Source organism: Pongo abelii, chromosome 21 (genome assembly GCF_028885655.2).
Source record: "Pongo abelii isolate AG06213 chromosome 21, NHGRI_mPonAbe1-v2.0_pri, whole genome shotgun sequence".
In the NCBI taxonomy this organism is placed as follows: Eukaryota; Metazoa; Chordata; class Mammalia; order Primates; family Hominidae; genus Pongo; species Pongo abelii.
In genome coordinates, this window is record NC_072006.2 from 17,242,825 (window position 1) to 17,261,242 (window position 18,418).

The following is an 18,418-nucleotide window of genomic DNA, read 5'->3' on the forward strand; positions in this document are numbered from 1 at the left end:
AGGAAAAGCACGTAACTCCACAACCCCAGCCAGCCTCCCTTGTGGTACCTGGCCCTCTTGACCCTAGGCTATCATTTCCCAGATTCATTTTCGAGAATCAGCAACCTTCTACCTTCCATCTGTGACTCACCACATCTGGGTTTAATAAAAGAATCCAACATCTCCATTTTGTTAGTTCATCTTGCCAGGAAAAGCGAACCTCATAAAGTGCCATTTTAAGAATGAAATCATGTCTTTTGCAGCAGCGTGAATGGAGCTGGAGACCATTATTCTAAGTTAAATAACTCAGAAACAGGAAATCAAATACTGCATGTCCTCACTTGTAAATGGGAGCTAAACAATGGGTCCACATGGACATAGAGATGGAAAAAATAGACACTGGGGACCCAAAAGCCAGGAGAGCAGAAGGAAGGTGAAAACTGAAAAATTATCTGTCAGATACAATGGTCACTGTTTGAGTGAAGGGTTAACTAGAAGCCCAAAACTTACCGTTATGCAATATATCCATGTAACAAACCTGCACATGTGCCTCTTAAATCTAAAATAATAAAAGATTTTTTTTTGTAAAAAAAAAAAAGAAAGAAAAAGAAAATACCATTTTATTTTTATTTACTTTTTTTTTTTTTTTTGAGACAGAGTCTCACTCTGTCTCCCAGGCTGGAGTGCAGTGGCACGATCTTGGCTCACTGCAACCTCTGCCTCCCGGTTTCAAGCGATTCTCATGCCTCAGCCTTCCGAGTACCTGGTATTAAAGTGCGCACGGCCACACCAAGCTATTTTTTTATATTTTTAGTAGAAACATGGTTTCACTGTGTTGGCCAGGCTGGTCACAAACTCCTGATCTCAAGTGATCCACCAGCCTCAGCTTCCCAAAGTGCTGGCGTTACAGGCGTGAGCCACCACCCCGGCCAGAAAATGACATTTTAAAACACGTAAAAATGTTGGTGAAAATGCTCAATTACATATTACTGTATCATTCCAGTCTATTTCCTTTCATCATGTTTTAACCTTCCCAGACCGTGTCAGTGAAATTGGGACAATCAAGGTCTCTCCCTCTTAGAGCTTGGGACGAATCAATAAAATAAAACACAATGGGCCCCAGCACATAGTAAATCTTCACTTAAAAAGTCACAAGTTCTCTGATCCTCAGACTCCTTGGCCCACACTGACTTACTGAAGGGATTAAAGAGATGCCTTGCTCCACGAGCTCCATAAATGCTTCTCTGAAAAAAAAGTCTTAAGTAATCAATGTATCAAGTTCTTAAAGCTACTGATAACACATAACCTTTCACAGTTCACAGTTCAGCTGTGTTGCTCACAATGTGTCAATGAGATGTAAATATGGAAAAACAGTATAATTGCTTGACCCAAGGCTATCAGGCAATCTTCTCTAGGTTCACACCAGCAGCCCTTAATCGATGCACATCCACAAATGGGTGGGAGGGAAGAGTCATCAGGGAATGGCTTCTCCTCATATCACTTCTCAACTTTAAAAATCATGGTGCCCGGGGATCAGGGTGTCTGACCTAGGTAGATGCTTTTTTGTGCAAAAAATAATGAAGTAGCCTCAGCTCTGCTAACTCAGCCCTACAGCAGGCTGGACTCTGGTGATATATCCAATAGATATCAAGCTTACAACAATGCTTAGATGTGACTGAGATTTAACAGTCAGATTTAGAAGTCATTAATGGAATTTATATTGGCTAACCCAAAAAGTAACTCATTTAAAGCATTAAAATTTAGGATATATTTCCAATAAGTCATTTACTACAAAGACAAGCAAACAAAGCCAATCTTCCACCCAAGACCTTTTCCTAAAATGGGAATTGCTTTGATCTGCGCTGTCCAGTATGGTAGCACAAATGGCTAATGAGCAGGTGGAAGGTGTTTGGTCCAAATTGAGATGTGCCTCTTAGTGTAAAATACACACTATATTGTGATGACTTAATACATAACATAATGTTAAATAGGTCATTGATAGTTCTATACTGATTACACATTGACATAATTTTTGGAATTATTAGGTTAAATAAAATATTATTAAAATAAATTTTGCCTTTTGTCATTTTTAAATATTAATTATATTTCCAGACTTTGGCTATATAAATCACTCTGTACTTGTCAAATACTATTTGTTCAATGGAAAGGCGATCTTAACCAGCAGTTTAACAAAAGGCCATGTTTCTGTGGCATGTTTCTGAGGCATATCTTTTGTAAACCATTGTTGTTTTTGTTGTTGTTGTTTTAAGACTGAATCTCACTGTGTTGCCCAGGCTGGAGTGCAGTGGCACCATCTCGGCTCACTGCAACCTCCACCTCTTGGGTTCAAGTAATTATCCTGCCTCAGCCTCCCCAGTAGCTGGGATTACAGGCACCTGCCACCACACCTGGCTAATTTTTGTATTTTTAGTAGAGACAGGGTTTTGCCATGTTGGCCAGGCTGATCTTGAACTCCTGATCTCAAGTGATCTGCCGGCCTCGGCCTCCCAAAGTACTGGGATTACAGGTGTGAGCCACCGTGCCCAGCTGCAAACCATTCTCAGACACATAAGGTGACTCCACAGTTAAAGAAGTTGTACCCATTCTTCCATTTATCCCTTAGTAAAGCTACTGAGCACCTTTTGTGTGTCAGACTGTTCCCAGCACTTGCCAGTTTCCAGCAAATGGGAGGCTTGTCTTCGCATGCACAGAGGCAGCCAGTAAGAAATAAAAGTAGGAAATAAGTGAATTTTAGAATATGCTCAAAGCCAATGAGCACTATGGAAAAATAAAAAGCGGGGAATGAGGGAGGTGTGGGCAGGTGATTCCAACTGTAGCTTTGGTTTTCATTAAGAAAGTGGCATTGGAGCACAGACATGGAGCAGGTGAGGTGTTAAGCATGCTGAGGCTGAGGGGAGAGTATTCTAGGTGAGCTGGAGGCTGAGGATGAAGTTGAGGGGCAGGGGAGAGGGTGGTAGATGATCTCAGCGGGGGAATAGGATGAACACACAGGAAGTATTACTGGATCCCAGTGAAATGGGGATGACGTTGGGAGTGCTGAGGTGGGGTGTGGCTCAAACCACCTTACATTTTTAAAAGATGACTGCCTCCTTTGTTGAAAATAGAGTATAGGGACTGGACGTGGTGGCTCATGCCTGTAATCCCAGCACTTTGGGAGGCCGAGGCAGGCAGATCACGAGGTCAGGAGATCGAGACCATCCTGGCCAACGTGGTGAAACCCCATCTCTACTAAAATACAAAAAATTAGCTGGGCGTGGTGGTGCGTTCCTGTAGTCCCAGCTACTCGGGAGGCTGAGGCAGAGGAATTGCTTGAACCGGGGAGGCAGAGGTTGCAGTGAGCCAAGATCGTACCACTGCACTCCAGCCTGGCGACAGAGCAAGACTCCGTCTCAAAGAAAAAAAAAAGAAAGAAAATAGAGTATAGGTTGGTGAGGGTGAAAACGAAGGAAGCAGCAGGAGGCTCCTGTAATAATCTAGGCATAAGATGGGCGTGGATCCCATTGGTAACATGGGGTGGTGGAAAGTGGCAGGATTCTAGATGGACTTTAAAGACAGAACTAGCAGATGTCTTGATGGACTGAATGTGTGAGGTGTAAAGGAAAGCAAGCGTCTGGATGACTCCAGCTTTTGGCCTAAGGACCTGGAAGGATGTAACTATTGGGTACCCACTTTTCATGCCAGCCAACATTTATGCAGGAACTACAGAAATCCACACAGTAAGAAATGCTCCCTGCACCGAAGGAGTTCACAGCAAAGTGGCAAAGACACATGAGTGAGAATATGCTGCACCAGATATGATAGTACCTGTGCAAAGAGACAGGGGAAGATGCATCTAACCTGTCTGTGGGCGGCAGGCAAGGGACGTTTCAATTAGGTTGTTTGGAGATGTTACAAATTCATCAGACCAAAAAAAAAGGAGTGAAAAGGCATTCTAAGGTCAAAGAATAGCATGTTCATGTGCAAAGCCCAGTGTTGACAAAGGTAGACTATTGTTTGGGGACTTGCAAGTAGAGGGTGGGTGGTGGGTTGCCAGTGGGTGAAGGTCCGGCCTGGAGAGACTTAAAGCAGGACCTGCTCATGAGGATCTGTACAGAGCTAGGGAGGTTGGGCCTTCTCCTGGAGGCAGGGGTGAGCTATCAGAAGTTTTTGGGCAAGGCAATATGTGATCAAAGTTGTGTTTTCCAAGGATAAGTCATGTGGCTCTATGAGGAATAGAGTGGAGAGAGGATACATTAAAGATATATAGAGGAGTTAGGGAACGATTACAATTGTCCAAGGTTTTGTTGAGCTTTAGCTAGAGAGAAATGAGAGTGAGAGAAGTACTAATCAAAGAGATTTTTAGATGTAATTCTTAGAAATTGAGGTCCACTTGAAAGATGGGCTTTCAAATATGGAAGAAAGAGTACAACAATAATCTCTCTCATTTCTGGTCTAGAAGCTGTCAGGGGTGCTATCATTAACTGAGATGAGAAAACAGGAGGGAGAGGCACATGCTTCAAAAATGCTGAGTTTGAGGTATCTTAGTTTGAAGCCCCCCAGATGACGACCCTGAAAGAAAGATTCCCTTATAAGGAGTTTGTCTGAAACACTGTGAGGAAGACGGGAAGCAGGGCAAAGAAGGGCAGGTGCCCCACGAGATTGTGGAGCTTACCGCGGTGGCCACTGGAGCTCAGTTTTGCTGCAGCTTCTGGGAGATGGATGCAGGGAACAGGCATCAGCACCACTTGCCCAGGGGAGATGGAGCTCTCACCGGCTCTCAGGGAGGCACTGACTTCTGACTTTCTTGGAGGCAGGAGGCCTGGGAAAGCCTCAGGAGGAAAGGAAGGTGCTGCCAGGAGGAAGCTGGTGCAGCGGCATGTGTGTGGAAGGCAAGTGCCAAGGGGCTGTGTCAAGGGCACTGAGGACATCGGCTGAAGGGGCCTTTGAGATGTATCTGCAGGTTGAGATGCTGATGCAAGCAGAAGAGAATTCACATACGATGTTCTAGTGAGAAGTCAAGCTGGAGGCCATAATTCTAGGACACTAGCATGTTTGGCTAAGGTTAGCAGAAGCTTTTCAAAATAATTTCCTTTCTAAATATCCCTTGCTGTGAAGACATACCCTTTGCAACAGTAACTGGTGTGCTCTCCTCTGCTTCTCCCCAGCAGCAGTGACCTCGTTGAGGCTGAATTGAATTTCTGGATCAACACTTCTCCCTCAATAAAATTTCACTGTGATGGGCAAGAAACCATGGAGTGTTACTTCTACCTTTTCTGAGAGGATTATTTCTAAGATTTTCTTTCTTTCTTTTTTTTTTTTTAGACGAAGTCTCACTCTTGTCGCCCAGGCTGGAGTGCAATGGCGTGATCTCGGCTCACCACAACCTCTGCCTCCCGGGTTCAAGCGATTCTCCTGCCTCAGCCTCCCAAGTAGCTGGGATTACAGGCACTTGCCACCACACCCGGCTAATTTTTGTATTTTTAGTAGAGACGGGGTTTCATCATGTTGGCCTGGCTGGTCTCGAACTCCTAACCAAGGGTAATCTGCCCACCTCGGCCTCCCAAAGTGCTGGGATTAAAGGCATGAGCCATCGCGCCCGGCTGGGGTTGCTTTTAAGAAATAAAATTGGCCGGACTTGGTGGCTCACGCCTGTAATCCCAGCACTTTGGGAGGCCAAGGCAGGCAGATCGCCTGAGGTCAGAAGTTTGAGACCAGCCTGTCCAACATGGTGAAACCCCATCTCTACTAAAAATACAAAAATTAGCCGGTTGTGGTGGCAGGCGCCTGTAATCCTAGCTACTCAGGATGCTGAGGCAGGAGAATCGCTTGAACCTGGGAGGCAGATGGAGGTTGCGGTAAGCCAAGATTGCACCACTGCACTCCAGCCTGAGTAAGAAAAGGAAAACTATGTCTCAGAAAAAAAAAAAAAGAAAAAAAAAAAAAAAAAAGCAACCCCACTCTATTAAACAGGTAGAGTCCAGCTTTCTCACAAGTGAAGAATAAATTTTGTCATAGGCTTGTCATAGGCTGGGTGGGGGGACTCACACCTGTAATCCCAGTACTTTGAGAGGACAAGGCAGGAGGATTACTTGAGCCCATGAGTTCGAGGCTAGCTTGGCAACATAGGGAGACCCCATCTCTACAAAAAAACAAATTTTAAAAATTAGCCAGTTGTGGTGGCATGTGCCTGTGGTCCCAGCTACTTGTGAGGCTGAGGTGGGAGGATTGCTTGCACCCTGGAGCAGTCTAGCCTTGGCAACAGTGAGACTCTGTCTCAAAACAAAACAAAACAAAAAATCTGTCATGGACTAGCCTTAGAAACGTTCTTACATTCTTCCCCCGCCCCGCCCCCAGGCTGTGTTGCCAAGGCTACAGTGCCATGGCACCATCTCCGCTCACTGCAACCTCTGTCTCCTGGGTTCAAGTGATTCTCCTGCCTCAGCCTCCCGAGTAGCTGGGGAGCTTTTGCCATGTTGGCCAGGCAGGTCTCAAACTCCTGACCTCAGGCGATCCACCCGCCTCAGCCTCCCAAAGCGCTGGGATTACAGGCGTGAGCCATTGCACCTGGCCTAGAAACATTCTTGAACTGGAGTTGGAATTTTTGTTTTAGAAGAAAAGCTCCAGAGACTTTATTAAAACAAAAACCAAAAGATAAAGAAAGTTGAGAAGATCCTATGTTCTTCATGACAGGGACCAGTGCTATCGGGGGTTTGGAAATGGAGTATACAGTGGAAGTAAGCACTCCTGTGTTTTTTTGTGCAAATGCACAAATTCTCAGTCTGTCTGCTATATTTATGAGCCCATCAGCCTAAGAACAATATCAAGAGTATGTATGCATAGAGCTTTGGAATTGAGGCTCTGGGTAAGTTCTAATGTCCTCTCCATGCAATTGACAGTGTGCCCTGGGATGGGTCATTTGATCTTTCAGGATCTCAACTTCCATATCTGTGCAGTGGTGAACAAGACCCATCTCACAAATTTGTCAAGGTCGGATGGGACAGGAAATGGGAAACTGCCACAGATGCCATAAGGCTCTTGACAGTGGAGAAGATGTGGTTTAGAATGCCTTTCACTGTTTTCTCAACCCTGGGTCATTCCTAACCTTCCTAAGGCTCTGATTGCAAAGTGCAGGCGATGACCCTAACCCTATGAAATGCAGGCCATTCACTCCTGGGCTCCCATGGCATGTGGCTCAGAGTGACTCAGAAATGCTAGAGGGCTCAGTGAAGTCTTTCTTTCTAGAAAAGCCTTGGATCTTGGAGAGGCCCCGGTCTCCGGTTCCACTTAGACCTTCCACAAGTGTGCAGTACTAGGTGGGTTATATCACCCCTCTGTGCTTCACTTACTGCATCTGGGAAAGGAATGAATTGGGCAGGTTTAACTCCTCCAGCTCAATACTTCTCTGATTCTACGCTTAAGAATCCAGACTTGGCTACTCCATCCTCTCGTTACTCTGGTTGACTCAGGAACAGGTGCTAGAAGCTTCATGAGCCATGTCCTCCTAATGAGCGCTCACTGCCCACCCTCAGAGTTTGCCAGCAATCCCAGCCCCAAGCAGCTGACCCTACACCCTCATCTCACCTTCAGCTTTCAGTTCTCCTGTTGGCAAGCCCTGGAGCAGGCGGAAGAAACAGGCATCTTATTGGGTGCCACTTCCCAATGTCAATTGGAGCTCCTTTAAACTCAGCTATGGTCTGCTTCATTTTGAAGTTAGGGTAAAATTCAAGACAGTTCAGCAAAGAAAATGGATGAAGGACGCAACCCCTCAATTCAGTTCACAACCCCTGAGGGTGGACAGTGTCCAGCCCCATGCTGGCCCCTGGAAGGAGTGAAGGAAGTCGAACACTGTCTAGCAAAACAAAGCACATTTGGAAAATAAATGTCATTTAGGATATAACTACCAGGTGCACACTTCTCTTTATGTTTCAGATCACTCTGCCTTTTACTTTAAGACACGTTTCCTCCACTACATTGACCCACCTCCCACCTCGGCCGAGGAAAGCAGATGCCACATAGAATGACGGTGATTCCTGCAAGCTCTATGAGTCAGGGACATATGGTGTCCCCACGTTCCATGTTTACTCTTGTACCTGGAGAGATTAGTCAGCCAGAAGCACAGAATCAGCCTGAATGCCATCTGGCCCTTCCCTGGAGCAGGCTGAAGGTGAAAAGTCAGCCCTGCATACCTTGATAGCTAGGTGAGGGCTGTCACCAATGGGGGTGGAAGTATCATCTCATGTTGTACCCACTGGCAGACTCATTTCTTCTGAACAAGGGAGAACTGCATTCTGGTGAAAGGACACTGGCCATTCAGGCTGCAATTTGGGTTCCCCAGCCTTCCTGTGCCATCCTCTTCCCAGCCCTGAGACACTCGCTCCTGAAGATCCCCTTTCCCGTGGTTAGCCGGAGGCCCGGGAATGAGTCTAAGAGTCATTGGTATTCTGTGTTTTAGCTGGTGCTTTGTCAATGAAAACGGTCTGGACTTTGGCCCCACATCTGCCTGCTTTTCAGCTCTGGTCCTGAGGTCTTGGGTAACCTTCCCAACCTCCCTAAATCTCCCTTTCTTTGTCTGTTAAATGGCAATCCTCATAGGGTTTTTGCCTAGGATTAACTTATCTGAGATAATCTATGTAAAGCACCTGGATTTAGGAGAAATGCAATAAAAGTTAGTTCCCTTCCCCCTTGCCTTGGATTACATGGTTTTATTCTCTTCTGCCAGAGATTCCTTGGGGAAAGGAAAGCGATTGTGTAATTTGCTGTAATCCTAAGTGACGAAGTAAAGTTCTTATAAAAATAATTTTGATGTCCCATTGGCATGTCTGGGCCACAGAAATAATGACATGATGAAAATTAAGTTGACGCTATTGGCTGACGGAAAGAGCTTAGCTAGTCAGTGCAAAGATAGCTAGACTGGCACTCAAGGAGCCCGGGATCTTCCCAACAAGGAGAAAAATTACACCCACCTCTCTGGGGAGGCACTGGACTTTTGTAGGCCTACAAGTTCTCTTGAGTCTCCAGCATTCCAGGTTCACTCCCTGGGGGCTCTCTAATCTGTGAGACCCAGCTATGGTTCTTAGCCTACCAGCCCCAGGAGAAAGACAGTTTGGCAGTGGATTTTATAACCAATCCCATATATGGAACTTTTCCATAATTTATCTTGGGGCAATATATTAAGCCACAAGTTATGAAGTTCCAAATTATGAAAATGTCTCTACTAGATTTCCGTCAGCCCAATGGGTGTCATTATAGGATTTATATTTATTTCTGGGAAGAATCACGTTGTCTTTAAAAAAAAAAAAAAGAAAGAAAGAAAAAAGAAAGCCTCTGCTTAGAATAGCTATCTCTCTTGCAGCCGTGCACTGCTGGCTGCACAAGTCCTGGGTGCTGTTCTCTGGTCAACTTCCCTGAGTCTGTTTGGGGAAATTGTGACATCTAACCAACTTCAGAGAAATCGATGAGGGCTGGAAGGGTGGACTTTGTTCCCCTGTGGTGTTCTAATGAATATTTTCAGGCTTAAGTAACTGTCCAAAAATCAAAATCATTGATTTTTCCAAAGGGCAGATACAAGCAGATGGCCCCATCGTAAAGGTACTTCCAATGGTTTTCCAGCATTCACTCTTTATTCTTCATGTTGAACAACTGCAATTCTGGAGACTGAAGAATGGAAAGGAAGAGGCTGGGTACAGTGGCTCACTCCTCTAATCCCAGCTTTTTGGGAGGCTGAGGCAGGAGGATCACTTGAACCCAGAAGTTTGAGACCAGCCTAGGCAACATAGAGAGACCTCATCTCTACAATAAATTTAAAAACTAACCAGGTGTGGTGGCACACGCCTGTGGTCCCATCTACTCAGGAGGCTAGGGTGGGAGGATCACTTGAGCCTGAGAGGCAGAGGTTGCAGTGGGCTATGATTGCATCACTGTACTCCAGCCTGGGTGACAGAGCAACACCCTGTCTTGCTACAAAAAAAAAAAAAAAAAGTAAAAGAAAGAAAGAGGAAGGAAGGAAAAGTCCTAAGGTTGGCTACTGTGGCACATGCAAAGGGCAGAGGGCATCTTTCTGCAGCAAAAGCTGTCCAGTTATAGAAGACATCTCGGAAGCCTTATGCCCTTGAGTGCAGCCTCCTCAGTGAATCCCTGAGTCAGGTGGATCCCTATGATCGAACTCTAGGGTTTGGCTTGTGTTTCCACACCAGCAAAGGGTTGCTGTGACCAGGACCGTTATGTGCATGCAGAACAAGAGTGGCGCCAGAGTCCAAAATAAAACCGTGCTGGAGCAGTGCCAGATTGCATAAGCACAGCCTCTCCTTGTAGCCAAGGTGGGAACCACAGCTGGGTAAAGAAAGGGTTTCAGAGTGGAGAAGAGTGGGCTCCAGCCCTGACCAGATCTCTTCTGGATGAGTTCCCGTTGTCTTACTCACTTCAAGGTTCGATTTCTTCATCCATAAAATGGAATGACAACGTCTCTGGGGGCTGTGGATTTTCAGCGTATGTTCAACGTGTTATGAGAACAAGGATGGAGGCAGTTTACTTGTTCCTATGGAGAAACAAAGAAAAGGAATTTGGGGCCGGGCACAGTGGCTCACACCTGTAATCCCAGCACTTTGAGAAGCCAAGGCAGGAGAATTGCTTGAGCCCAGGAGTTTGAGACCAGCCTGGGTAACATAGTGAGACCCCATTTGCTACAAAATATAAACATGGGAGAGATGGGACACTCCTATAGTCACAGCTACTGAGGAGACTGAGGGGAGGATCACTTGTGTGCAGGAGATTGAGGCTGCAGTGAACTATGGCTGTGCCACTGCACTCCAGCCAGGGCAAAAGAGCCAGGCTGGGTTTCTAAAAAAAGAGAGGGAGAAAGAGAGCAGTGGGTGAGGGGGAGAGAGATAGAGAGAGAGAAAGAGAGAGACAGAATGAAAAAGAAAGGAAGGGAGGGAGGGAGGGAGGAAAGGAAGGAAAGAAGGAAGGAAGGAAGGAAGGAAGGAAAGAAGGAAGAAAGAAGAAGGAAGTTGGGGAAGCACAGCCTGTGAAATTTGGGAAAGATTTTTTGCCTCAAATCCCAGGGCACTTTTCCATGTCAAATGTGAACACCAGGCCCTACTTCTGTTGTGATCCTGCCCATTGAAACCTGCCTCCCCAAGAAGAGAAATTTTTATTTTGAGCATTGAGCTATTCTAGAGAAACCACTATTAATGACAAAAAATCACATTTGAGCCATGAGCAACATCTTGGGCCTTTGGTAGTCCCAGACATGAGACTTGGGGAAGGTGGTGTTGGGGGTTACTTTTCCAGGGTAAATCCCTTGTCCTCCAGAATTGCCGTTCAGATATAATTTATATTCTCCCTGCTTCTTTTTTCCAGAAAAACAACCCAACACATGCTTACACTTACTTGTTGGGTCTAATTGTTGTCCAAATTAGTCCTACTTTTTCAGATAAATTGTATCTTTAGAAAAGTGTTGAAATTGGGTGGAGCTCTTGAGCACCCTTTGTGGCCGGTCTTTCACCCTGACGTTGGCATGTGTGGTACCGGCAACCCATGACACATCTCCTGCCCTCCTACCCTGAAAAGGTTCAAAGTCACAGACACACTGAATCAGAGCGCTAAAAGGGCTATAGAAAACCTGCAATAGGCTGGGCACAGTGGCTCACGCCTGTAATCCCAACACTTTGGGAGGCTGAGGCGGGCGGATCACTTGAGGTCAGGAGTTCGACACCAGCCTGGCCAACGTGGTAAAACCCCATCTCTACTAAAAATACAAAAATTAGCCGGGTGTGGTGGCATGTATAATCCCAGCTACTCGGGAGGCTGGGGCAGGAGAATTGCTTGAACCCTGGAGGTGGAGGTTGCAGTGAGCTGAGATCACGCCATTGCGCTCCAGCCTGGACAACAGAGCAAGACTCTGTCAAAAAAAAAAAAAAAAGGAAAGAAAAGAAAACCCACAATAAGTGGGGATGTGATGATGTAGGTTCAGGTTTTCTCATAGGACAGTCGACTTTGTTAAGGGGAGAGGAAAAGGGGAGATATTTCTGTAAAAGTGTGGTTCAGCTGAGAGCTTCCCACAGTTAATGCAGTGCCACCTCTCTTGCTGTGTAAACTTACACAGGCCCCCTAACCTCTCTGGTCATTGTTTCATCACCTGTATATATAAATAATATCTGATAACGCCTGTCTTGTCTATAACTTGAAGATGAGGATCAAGCAAGAAAATAGATCTGAAGACATTTTGAAAAATACTGAAAGCTATAACATATTATAATAATAAATTACCATGTTTATTATGTCTAAGATACCCAAGCTGAAAAATGATACACTTTAAAAGAAAATTTCTTTGAAACTGTCCACAGAGCCAAGGATGACACGCATTTCTCTACTAGTTTTCTGGTCCTCATTTCAAACATATGTTTGAGCTCCAAAGTCATCCTGAATTATTATATGAGTGTGCATTATAAAATCCTGTCAACTGCTCTGTGTTTGAAATTTTTCTTTTTCTTTTTTTTTTTGAGATGGAGTCTTGCTCTGTCACCCAGGCTGGAGTGCAGTGGTGTGATCTCGGCTCACTACAAGCTCCACCTCCCAGGTTCAAGCGATTCTCCTGCCTCAGCCTCCTGAGTAGCTGGGACTACAGGCACCCACCACCACCCTCGGCTAATTTTTTTGTATTTTTTTTTTTTTTTTTTTAGTAGAGACGGGTTTTCACTGTATTAGTCAGGATGATCTCAATCTCCTGACCTCATGATCCGCCCTCCTCGGCCTCCCAAAGTGCTGGAATTACAGGCATGAGCCACCACACCTGGCCCAAAAATTTTCATAATAAAATATTGGATGGAAAAATCACCTTAACTGAAAAGTGCAGTCTTGCACATGTCTGGAGGCAATACATCCACTTGGGGTCTCCGTTTTGGAAAATAAATAAGTAAATAAAGGTAGCATCACTAAAATGCAAAACCAAACCAAAAAAACAAAAAAGATAAAAAATTCTGACCCAGTAAAACATGTTACAGTCCAGTGATGTTTGTTACAGCGTAATTTTAATAGAGCATCACTCTCCAAAAACAGAAGAATGTTAATTTGTTAAGGCACATTGCCTTGAGGAGATACTCTCCAGTCATTTAAAAATAGGTGGAAAGATGATATAGCAATCTTATGCCTATTATAATGCTCCATAAAAAAAGCAACGAAGAGGCAAGTTTTTATGTGCTGGTTACAAAAATGTTAAATCTGAAGGAAAACAGAAAGAGTAGAAGTTCCCAAAAGAGCTGATTGGATCAGGGACTGGGATTACAGGAAGATTTTTTACTTTCTCCTATGTAAATTTTTCCTTTGATGTGGATATACACTATATTTACTTTTTAAATTTAACAAAACCAAAAACAAAGGATTTTACTCTTTTTACTTAGTGTCATGGAAGGCTTTATACCCAGGGCCCTCAGCTCTGCAATGCTGGCAAGAACAGCTCAGCTGAGAACACTGACCTGGCTGGGTTGCCAAATGCATTGTTCCATTGCTCCTGCAGCAATGACTTTGAACACAATAGTTGCCAGGTTAAAGAGTGCCCGCTGGGCAGCCCCTACCCAGCCCTGCCTAAAACCTATTGTTGCCTCCAGCACTTCTGCAAGGTGCTCACATGGCCAAGCTTTGAAGTTGGGTTCACAGAGCCTGTTTCCTCAGAGCATGAAGTTTATGTTGGAGACCACAGACTTGTGGGGGTGGGAGAGGGGAAGAGAATCGGATGTTTCAAAATGAACCCTAATCAAAATGATCCCCCAGAAATGTGTCAGGAAGAGCGAAAGACCACTTGCTGAGGGCTGGATGTTACAGATAAGGAAACTGAGGCACAGTCGGGGCATTTATTTTAGAAATTGAGCCAGGGACCAGGTCCCCCAGCCTTTGATGAACTAACCCCTTTCTTCCACCTAAACTGCTTCACACAAAAGAGCCGTAAATTGCCCTGTGTTCCCAGAGTCAGGGTCACATCTCAGATGATCACAGCAAAACCTCCTGGCTTCTCAACTGGAGCTGGGCAAGACGGCAGACCCATAATTCAAGGGCAGTCGTGTGCTGTGAACTTTGTCAAGGTTGCCACCCTGAAATTTTGCCTCTGCCTGCTCCAGGGTTGCCAGCCACCTCAAATTCCCACTTCTGGCTCAGGCCACAGAGTTCTTGGGGAGAGGTCTCGGTACTCATTTGAATTTTGGAAAACCTTTGATTCTTCCAGGGTACTTAACTCAAAGATTTAGCAGCAATATTTCTTGAAGTCCTTCTACGGATGAGGAGCTGAGGTGGTAAATATAAATAAGACACATTCTGACCCAACAGGAATTCATGGAGACAGAAGCCCTGTAGATAAGCAATACTACTGCTAATCAGCATTTGTTAGGCACTTCCTACTTGCCAAGCTCTATTCTATGAGCTTTTTCTAAAGTAACTCATTTAATCCCCCACAAAAGCTCTATGACACAGGCACTATTATTATGATGTGTATTTCTCAGATAAGGAAATGGAGTCACACAGAAGCCAGCACAGGCAGCTAGCTCTAGACCCTGGGATCCTAACCACTACTCCTCGCTACAGAATTTTTCTTAATGGAAGAGAAAACCTCTTCCTGTAATCCCAGTGCCTTAAGCCAATCACAGTGATGTTTTGGGTGCTTTTTCCTGTATCTTTTTTGCACATCTTTAACAGTTGTAATAATAAAACATAATAATTTGCCTTCTTTTTGTTTGTGTCACTTAGATTTATAGCAAGAACATTTCTATATCTCTTTTATAATCCTCACTTTCTAGTGAGCATTAAATAAGGAACTTAATCATTATCCTAATTTTGAGAAAATGTTTCTTTATAAACAACATTGTAATGAACATCTCTGGCTCTAAAGAATGTTTCTTATATTCCATTTTTCTCAAGCCTGAATTCTCAGAGGTAAATTCACAGAGACAAAATGTAGGAACTTTTTTTCTTGTTAATTGTTGGTATATACTGCAAATTTTCCCCCAAATGGTACTACAAGGCTGAATGTTTTGTCACCATTTAATCACTAATCAAGCAGAGTTTTGAAGAATGAATAAAGTATGTGAGTGGACAAAAATATAAGAAGAGTCCATGCTGATGCAAGGGAGATTTTAAACAGAATGGCACGTTCATGGAACCCCTGGAAAATGAGCAGGGAGGTCTGGGATGTGAAGCTGGAGGAAGCAGAGATGAGATCATGCAGGGGCTTCCTCACACTCCATGTTGAAGAACAGGGACTAGAATCTGGAGATAAGGGGGAACCCTCCCAAAGGTGCCAAAGAGAGCCTGTAGGGCCAGGTTTGCCAGTGAGGACAGATCTCCATGGAAGGATGAGTTGGGAGGCTGGGCTGGTGGGTGGTGGTGAGAAGGCAGTGCCCCACAGGAAACAGATCAGCAGCCACTGAGGAGTCTATAAGGAATGAGGGCAGCGGAGATGGGAGTGGAGAAGCTGCGTCCGGGCCAGCATGGTGGGGGATGGTTTAAACGTGGATGGAACTGACTAGGAGGGAAGAATTCAGCATGTCTCCCACATTCCTGCACTGGATGTCACCCAGCTCAGAAATGGCACCCACATGAAAAGGAAGGCTTACAGATGGGTGTGGGAGGGTGGTTAGCTGAGCTTGAACTTGGGGCACTGGGAGAGTCCCTCAGTAGGAATACCTGATGAGAAGTAGGGCTAACTAAGGACCTGGAGCCAAGAGAGGGCCTAGTAAAAGGGCTGGACTAGGAAGCTACCACTGTTCTGGGGTGAGCTGAAGCTCTGAGAGGAACATGGTCACCCAGGGAGAATGTGCCAGAGTGGGCAGAAGGTGGACAGAAATGCACCCGTTTGCCAACAGGATAGGCGAGGATATGTGAGGGGAATTTGGCAAAAAAGAATGAGCAGGAGAAGTGGCCTAAAAAGCACCAAGTCGTCTCCAGATGACACCGTGGAACCAGGTTGCAGAAAAAAATATTTTTTTAATTCCTGAAAAATTTATTCTGTGACCACAGGAGTGAGAGAGGAAAAGAAGTGAATGAAGATGGGAGGGAGGGAGGAGAGAGAAAAGGAGGAAGGGAGGGAGAAGGGAGGGAGGAAACAAGACAAAAAGAAGTGACCAATCACATCAAATAAGGTGGAGATTGGCCACCATCCCAAGATGAACAATATTTGACAATGATTTCACAACTCCCTGACTCTTAGTTTTCTTATCAATATAGTGGAAACTGTTACTCTGTCTTGACCACATTTTTGTGGGGTTTGATTGAAAAGAAAACTACAAGAGGGAAAATTTCCAGTAAGCCAGTATTTTCAAAAGTGTTATTTTATGAAATATTCCTTGGGGTGTTGTTGTTACATGAATGACAGTTTTTGTGGCCTAATAAAATTAGGATGTGTGTTAGGCAGATTTCTTTGCTGCATTTCCTCTGAGCCTTTAAGGGACTCACATGCACAGTCAGTTTCCAAGAGGGGCATCCAGTGTTTCCCAAACACATTAAGCTGTGGAACTTTTTTTTCATGGAGCACCTTGAGGAATCAGTGTCTGGAAAACCCACTCTGGGAAAGACAGTACAATGGGTTTAATGATGCCCACCTTATCGTGGGAGGATTGGAGGACATAGGCAAAGTCCCTGGCGAAGAGTTGGTAGTCAGTGAATATTCATTTCTTCCTTATATCAAACAATGAAAGCAGGGGAATCATTCTAGAAAACCAAAGCTAAAATACACAAAAATCTTAGGAAATAATCTTTGACCCTACATTCTGTAGCCTCTTCTGAGAAGCAGCTGTGATATGGGTTCAGATATTTAGTCTGTAACTTACTAGCTGTGTGAACTGGCAGGAGTTAGTTAATCTCTCTGAAAAATGATGCAGGAATAAAATCCAATAATCTAGTATGTGCCATCAGTTACTTCTTGCTGTGTAACACATCACTCCACCTCTCAGTGGCTTGATTAACATACATTTATGTCACAGTTTCTGTTGTAAAGCAGGCCTGGCTTAGCCAGATCCTCTGCTCCATGGTGTCTCATATCAAGATGATGGCGAAGAGTCTCCTCTGAAAGCTCAACTGGAAAACAATCTGTACCCAAGCTCACTGACATGGTTGTTGGTAAAAGTCAATTTCTCAAGGCCTCAGTCCCTTACAGGCTATGAACTGGAAACTGCCTCAGTCTCTTCCTGCCCTCTCTTCTCTAACGTGGCAGCTTGCTTCATTAAACAGTGAGAGAGAGATAGAGATAGAGAGAGAGAGTGAGAAAGAATGCACTAGCAAGACTGAAGTCTTGTGTAACCTAATCATAGACACCCCCTCAATGTTCCCATATTCTCTTTTTCAGAAGTAAGTTACTCAAAAGGAGGATACTACCCACGGCTGTGAATACCAGGAGGTAGAGATCATTGGCGGCCATTTTGCAGACTGCAAGTCACATAGCGAGAAACATTTTTACTGGTAAGTCCCTATAGAGTGGCTGGCTATTCTTATTCTTTTAAAAAATCCTATCAAAATTGATGAGTCAGTAGTACTTACTAATTTATCTCCCTAGAGAGACAAAACATCCAGGAAAACGCCAGTGGGGGAAGAAAAAACAGAAAACAGAGTAGGGGATTTGTCATTGGCGGCCTGTGGTGTACAACTTCTTGAGACAATATTCGACTGTGACTGCAGGATCCCAGAAGGCCCTTGCTCCATAGCTTTTACCCTCAAGGAGCCATTCTTAGAATTACACCACTAGATATCCTACTTTTGAAAGGCAAAGATAATAACAGCTCATTGTTTTAAGCATTTGACACATATTAACCCATTTAATCCTCAGAGCTGCCTTGGGAGTTAAGCTCTATTATTCCTATTTACAGATGAGGAAACTGAGGCGTAAAAAGATCACATGACTAGTGAGCAGTAAAATACACATTCCAATCCAGGCTATGTGACCTCCCAACTTCATCTTAACCTTTAGAGTTTATGGTCTTTCAAGATTTGGAATGCATCATCTCTGGTCCCTCAATGTGAATTGACTAAGGAAACCAGACTCCAGACATGCCCTAGAGATTTGGGGTGGGAGAAGAATAAGAAGTAAGAGCAGCAGAGCAAAACCCTTATGGCTTTGCCTAGAGGCCCTTGCATCCATTCTGCATGTCTGTGGATGGCAGCTGGCCAAGTCTAGCTGGGTTCCTGATAAAAATTATAGGACATCAGGGTCCCGGTTACCCCTTTGTGCGTTCAGTGGAATTTCTTGGCCTCTCTAAACCTCACAGTAGAAAAGGAAGTACTTAAAGCTACAAAATCCCTAGGAGCCTTTCTTATGATGCAGAGTCCACAAATAACTGGGGCTGGGTGACCTTCAGAGGTTGAGTTGGGGAGTGAGCTGTGGCCCAGTCTGTAGAGATGACAATGGACCTTTTCACAGACTGAGGGCGTGTGTACGTGCAGCTTACAGCTGGGACACCTGGCA